Genomic DNA, 7150 nt, shown 5'->3' on the forward strand with positions numbered 1-7150 from the left:
ACTGTAGTCCCAGCTACTTGGGAGGCTGAGGCAGGAGAATTGCTGCTGCCTCAACCTCTGGGAGACGGAGGTTGCAGTGAGCTGAAATCACGCCACTGCACTCCAGCCTGGGCAACAGAGCAAGACACCGTCTCAAAAAGAAAAAGGGGGGGAAAAAAAAAAAAGGAATAGAATGATGATTTTAAACTGGGCCACAGAACTTGAAAGATTCCCCGGAGCCCACTCAGGGAATAAGGGGGGTAGGCAAGAGAAACTGCATCACCCATCCCCTCTCCCCTCTGCCTTCCATCTGGATAGGCAACTTCTTATTAACTTCTTTTTGTTAACTTCTTCTACACTTACTACCGGCTCATGGTTAGCTTCGTTTGACCAAGTGTCACGCTGCGCCCCACCCACCTACCCAACACACACTTGACAATCACTGGATCTTGGTTCTGCACATCCAAGAAATAACTGTAGCTGAAATAGCCAAAATATCTTGTTATAAGGTAACCCACCTTCCCCTCCCCGCATGACGAGAGCGCGGGCCCCGTGGACTGTGGCTTTCACTGGGGCTGCAGACACTCAGCCACACCTGCTGGCAGAGCGACTTGGGGTAGGTGGTAGCCAGTCCACCTTCTGCTCCTCAACAGGTGTACGGAAAAAGGTACGACAAGGGTTTAGGCAATTTTTAGCAGCCACAATTCCAGTATGGTTATTCCAAAATAAAATTTCCGTGAAAACAATTTTAAATAAGAGCTGCATTTCACATTTTGAGAGTTTGACTCATAAAGTGCTAAAATATTAGTTTTAAAAAACTTCTTGCCATCTCAAGAAATAGGGTTTTAGAAAATTGTGGTTCAGCCCAAATTAAGCAACAGCTTTTAAAGTTGTTTGTTTTTTTTTCAAAAGGGATTTTAAAATCCCTTCCAATCTCTATTGAGAGAAAGATTTTTGTCTTCAGAGTGACAGACATTACCACCTGCCACTACCATAATGCGTCTATCCAATTTCTTGTTTCATCTGGCAGCCAGAAAAAATAACAACGAAAGCCTCACCCACTTTTGAGGGGCAATGCAAGGTGGCTCAGAAGCAGCTGTACCTGGTTCACATTTGTTACAGCACCGTCCCAGATGCTCATAATGCCGCTCACTGGTACAGGGAGGAGCGATCTGCAGAGCCACCTGAAAAGAACACCGAAGTCAGGCAGAGAGTCCACACAGCCCTTTCTGGATAAAACTAGGTAAAACAAAAAGTGAATCACCAAATTACTTTTTTTGTTGTTGTTGAGATGGAGTTTTGCTCTTGTTGCCCAGGCTGGAGTGCAATGGCGTGATCTCAGTTCACCACAACCTCTACCTCCCGGGTTCAAGCCATTCTCCTACTTTTGCCTCCTAAGTAGCTGAGAGTTGAGATTACAGGTTTTTTGTTTGTTTGTTTGTTTGTTTTGTTTTGTTTTTTGTTTTAGACAGAGTCTTGCTCTATTGCCCAGGCTGGAGTGCAATGGCACAACCTCACCGCACTGCAACCTCTGCTTCCCAGGTTCAGGCAATTCTCCTGCCTCAGCCTCCCAAGTAGCTGGGACTATAGCCATGCACCAGCTAATCTTTGTATTTTTAGTAGAGATGGGGTTTCACCATGTCGGCCCCTTGAACTCCTGACCTCAGGTGATACACCTACCTCAGCCTCCCAAAGTGCTGGGATTACACTACCTTTTAACATGTTAAACACTCAGAGAATTTTAAAAAGCCGAGAAAGTAAGGTGTTGTAGGGGCTTCCTGGGCTCCGCCCTCACTACCTGTTGCCTGAAGGACCTGCGGGAGCTGTTTAAGCTTCCTCAGCCTCTGGTTCCCTTCTGGTTCAAAAGGGTATGATTCTAAGACAAATACCAATTTCTGAATCCGCCCATCTGAGTAAAACAAAAGAAAACAAAGCAGCCCAGGCGCCTGTAATCACCCAGATTCTTATCAGTTTGCCACAGAAAAGCTCTTTTCCTGATCAGCATTCTTGGTGTGAGCAAAAAACAAACACTCCTGTTGAGAAGCAGTCATGTCAGAAACCGAAGAGTTGGGCTTAGCTGAACAGACATCTACGTATGCACGCCACACTTGAAATTCATGCAAGTTCCCTGCTTCATCCTCGAATACAGGGTCACAGACCTTCCACTCAAGGGTCTTAGAATGGAATGAAACACATACCAGATGGGCCCTACCTCAGCAGTGGTGGGAAGGAAGCAGAAGCGGCCAGGAAGGCTTCCTAAGGGAGGTGGTAAGTAATCAGTCTTCCAAGATAAATAGAAATCAGCCAGACCAGGAAACAGAAACTGGCAGGTGGAGGTAGCGGGAGGAAGTAGGAAGACTTTGGACAATATGAACAGTTCGAACAGGGGCAATGAGGCCTGAAACAGCTCTTGGGTGGCAATAGGAGACCTTCAGTCCAGCTGGAGCCCAGTGTCACAAAGGCAGTCAGGGGAGGGCTTCATCTGCATATTAAAGTGCTCGGATGGAGGGCACAGAGATAACATGGCTTGGAAGAAGCCATGCGTCCTCAAAATAGCTCCATTACAGAAGGCAGCTTTATGAAGAAAGCACCAAACCCAGGAAAGCCCAGGGAGTGTGAGGCACACAGCTATCATGGACCTTTCTGACCTCACCCTGGCCAGCAAAGGGCTTATGAGGAGTCTGAGGTCGACGAGAAGGTCCCAGTGTGTTATTGGGGTGATGTATGCCAGGAAGGCTGTACTTGGACTTGCTTCCTGGGCCCTGCTGACACTCCCTGTGGACACCAGATAACACAGTTGGATGCTCCAGAGTCTTAGGGAAGCTGCATTGAGCCCAGCGGACCGAGGAAGAATTGCTTAAAAGAAACCACCATACCTCTCCCTTCTGAGGTGTTTTTCGAGGTGTTTTTCTCTGTTTTAGATGCCACCCTTCTCCGTCTCCCTCTGTGTGCAATGTACGTGCAAAGAAAGAGGCAAAATGGTAAAACTGATGCGGCCACGCAAACTGGGTCAAAAAGGAGGATTCATCCGAGCCTAAGGATTCGTGAACATTGTTGCAATGCTGATGACAAGGGCAAACAGGATAAATACGAAGTTGGACTATATTTCAGATGACAAAGGGTATTAATTGCTTCTGATCCCTTAAGGGGGCAGCCACAGACTCAGTAAAATGAGCACATACTTTGTGTTATAGACACAGAAAGGTACATACTTTGTGTTATAGACACAGAAAGGTACTTTTTAGGGGAATTTGGTAAATGGGATATCCCTGAAGTAGCTGCTTAGGGGCACTGTCAAGATGTCACAGGCTGTGTCCCGGGCTCCAAGCCCTGGAGCCTGTTGAGTATACCTGACCTGAACATGTAGACAATTCACTCCATGTTTAGGAGTATGGCTGTGATTCATTCAACCCACCGATCCTCCAACCCAGGAGCTTTGCACCTCTTCAAAGAAACAAGGAAGTCACTGCTTCCACAAATGACCAGCTGTCCTAACTTTTAATTGATTTTCAAAGATATAAAATCCATTTCTCTCTCCTAAGCTTCTACCTCACTATGACTTTTCACCTGAATGTGACTCTTCCCCCCCTCACCAAAAAAAATTGAGATATAATTCACGGACCATAAAATTAAACCTTTTAAAGTATACTTACTGTTCAGCGGTTTTTAGCACTTTGGCAAGGTTGGACAACCATCACAGCTATCTAATTCCTGAAGATTTTCATCACCTCAAAACTGACATGTCTACTTGACAGAGCTATAGGATTACAGATCTTTGAAGCAGCAGCAGAAATTTTGCTGCTGGGAAAATTGCTATGGTCAGGCAGAAAGATATGCTTTTAATTTCATTTAGGGTCCAGCTTAAGCAGAAACCTACTTTGTTCTCTAGTTACATGATATACTTCGAAGTATACCTTCAAACCTTCAATATGGCAATAGACATACACCTTAAAAGGCAGCATAAGTACACATATTTAAGGGAATGTGGTTTGCAGGTAAAGAAATCTGGAAAACTAGATTGTTGGTTCATGCCGAAGACAAAGCATGCCTTTATTGTCCCTTTTTCTCTTCCTTTCTGGCTCTCTGCTTCCAACGTTCTTTCCCTCCACTTGCGGACCCTTTTCCTCCCCATACAGCCTGTAAAGCGTGCCCTGTGCTGGTCTCATTCTAATCTCATGCCCCAGTTCCAGCAACAAACCGCCTGGTGAGCGCTGTGCACTGCAGCCCCATGCTTATAACTCTTAGGAAATCCAGTGCTTCTTTCACTCCAGCCTGTCTTGCTCTGCCAGGCACCTGAGGACTGACTGACTTGTCCCTCGATGCTGCAGGCCAGACTCCTGACACCCAGACTCTATCTTGAGTCCCACATGCTTGGGCTCAGTTTCCCATTAGACTGCCCTGGATCTGTTTCCTTATAGCAGTCTCCCTCTTCCTGGATGGCCTGTCAGGTTCATCCTCTGGGTGTCATTTGTGTGTGTGTGTGAATGAACAGGTGTCCCTGCCCCTCCCAGTCTGACCTCTCATTTTGCCTACAGTATTCTGGTTCTGATGTCTACCATTTCACCACTAACTGCCCTGCCAGCCAGCAGCTGGCAAGAGCCTGAAGATGGCTCCAGATCCTCTTGGCGGTGGCCCCTCTGGGCTTCTGCCTTTCCCTTCCATCTGCCCAGAACTTCAGCCAGACTCTACCCTCCAAGACCAAGCTCCCCACGGTTGCAAAGTGGTAGCTATTATTATTGGTAGCAGCCCTAGTAAAGCAATCATTTGATAAAAACATGTTCCTGCTTACGTGTTCTTAAGGAATCTCATAGGGAATGGGGGAATTTGGGCATAAGGCCCCAGATCTTCAGTTAATAGAGTGATTTTGTCAGCCACTTACAGTTGCCTCTTTTTCCCCAAGATGCAGCAAGGAAAAGCCTTTGATGACTGAGTTGAGATGTACAGGCTTTTATTTACTGAGATTTTTCTAGTTCACCTTTAAGACTGATAGAGTCAAAGCTTCGGAATCGCAGTTGTCTTCATGAAGCAAATAAAGCATAAATACTTCAAAATTTTTATTTATTGCATAGGGAATATAGTCCCATGATACAAAATTTAAAACGAGCAACAGCTTGTTTAGGAAATTCTGTCCCACTCTCTCCCAGTCACTCTTCTCCATAGGTAACCCATGTTACCAGCCATTTTTTTGGGTGCATCCTTCTGGAGGTGAAAGGAGAATGAACTTGTGATCTAATCCAGGGCCTATTCTACATCACAGCAGCCTTGGGGGCTGGCTGGGATCAGGTTGCTCTCGTGTTTTGCAGAATATAATTTGACTTCTTAGAAGTCTTGTTTAGAAAAGCAGCCATGTATTGATAGAGTATAGTTCTTAATCAATAAGCTACAAATATTCTCTTTGGTCCACAGAATCTGTATCAACTAACCTATATTCTGACAGAACTCACCAGAATTAATAAGGAACATTAGAGTTTGTTTATAGCAAATATTCTCTGCACATACAGATTCTCCCTACAAATTCCTTGCTAAGTCTAAAATAAGGAGTTAAAACAGCAAGATGATTTGACTTCCCTTGCTTCGCTCTCTTGTGTCTTTTTGTGTCTTCTACGCATTTGTTTCAGGACATACAGGCTGGTGTTTATCTTAACGGCTGATGGACTCTTCTAGAATAACCATGTCCACAGTCTGTGCAAGGCTTTGGGAGGGCGGAGGGAGATAATAAATTTGAAATTAAAAAATCCCTTTATAAAGCAATGTGGATTTATTTCCCAATGCAAAGCCATGTTGAGTCTAATTCTGAAAAACCATAAGCTGAAGAAACATAACATTTCTGCCAGTGGAGCCACAGAGACGAGCGGATCTGTATTTAGAATCCTGCAGGGAAGGTTGACTTAAATATTTATTTTCCATGCTGTTAACCCAATTGTCGTGCAAGTCATTATGGATACTAAAATTACTTCTTGCTCCACTGAAAATTCATGCTGACATCGAACAATGCAGAAAGAGGCTTGGCCCCTCTTGTCAGATCGAGATGAAAAGAACGTAACCTAGAAGAACAAATGAGGGATTTTCCATAGATTTTGTTTTATAAAATATCATCCATGACTATATTTCAGAATTTGGCTATAATTTCAGTAAGGATGGTATCACATTTCTGAACGTTACAGTAGAGTCGAAAGATGTGGTTTTTCTTAAGAGAGAAACGATTAAATGTAAAAATAACACTTCACTTAACAGCCCTGCTGTCCCGGAAAAAAATATCCTTAAAGAAAGTCACTATTGAAACTGATCCTACCCAGAATAGAATAGAATACAAATAAATTACTAGCGACCTGTGTGCCCAAAACACTAAAAGAGCTTCTTTAAATAAGACAGTCTTACCCTAAGGAATTATTTCTCTTTGAAGAACTTTGTTTTAGAAGTAAATAAACAACAAACATACAAAAGGTAATATTAATACATCAGAGTAACCTACAAACAGATGCTGTTGGTTCTTGTCTGTTTCTTTGAATGTCTTTTTTTCTCAGCCAGCTGGGCTAACGGGCGAGCGAGAAGGTCTCAGTTTTTCTCCCGGTCACAAGTGTTTCCATTAATGAGTCAAAATATAGACCCTTTGAATTCAGATGTTCTGGGCGATCCTTTCTGGTCTGCCCCTTCTTTAGCTGCTTTCTCCAGCTAACTTTATCTCTATTTTATCCAGCTCTCTATTCTGGACATGGCACAGTCCTGTGCCTGTGAATGTAAGGAAAACGTCCCATCATGGAGATTCTCAGCAAAACATTCATAACCAGGAGTGGAAATGATGCAGGAATCATTTCCCAGAGACCAGATGGGGCGGATTCCTATTCAAAGAGTTAAATGACAAAGAAAAGAAAGTCTGATATGACAGAATATAGGAATTTTTTTTTTTTTTGAGACAGTCTTGCTCTGTCACCCAGGCTAGAGAGCAGTGGCATGATCATAGCTCACTGCAGCCTTGACCTCCTAGGCTCAAGAGATTCTACCGCCTCAGCTGCCCGAGTAGCTGGGACCACAGGTGCCCACCACCACGCTGGGCTAATTTTTGTATTTTTTGGTAGACACGGGGTTTCATCATGTTGCCCATGCTGGTCTTGAACCCCTTAGCTCAAGAGATTTGCCCACCTCAACCTCTCAAAGTGCTGGGATTACAGGC

The 7150-nt window shown here is 44.2% G+C and overlaps 1 protein-coding gene across 1 annotated transcript in view; it reads right to left on the reverse strand.

The window, feature by feature from the left end:
* The window catches only part of TNFRSF11A (TNF receptor superfamily member 11a), a 45821-nt gene extending 39064 nt beyond the window's left edge, over window positions 1-6757 (reverse strand). Inside the window, exon 1 of the mRNA XM_050767178.1 lies at window positions 1082-6757. The gene's annotated coding sequence lies outside the window, so the exon portion shown is untranslated. The remainder of the gene's footprint in view (window positions 1-1081) is intronic.
* Window positions 6758-7150: the final 393 nt, after the last annotated feature.

Source organism: Macaca thibetana, chromosome 18 (genome assembly GCF_024542745.1).
Source record: "Macaca thibetana thibetana isolate TM-01 chromosome 18, ASM2454274v1, whole genome shotgun sequence".
In the NCBI taxonomy this organism is placed as follows: domain Eukaryota; kingdom Metazoa; phylum Chordata; class Mammalia; order Primates; family Cercopithecidae; genus Macaca; species Macaca thibetana.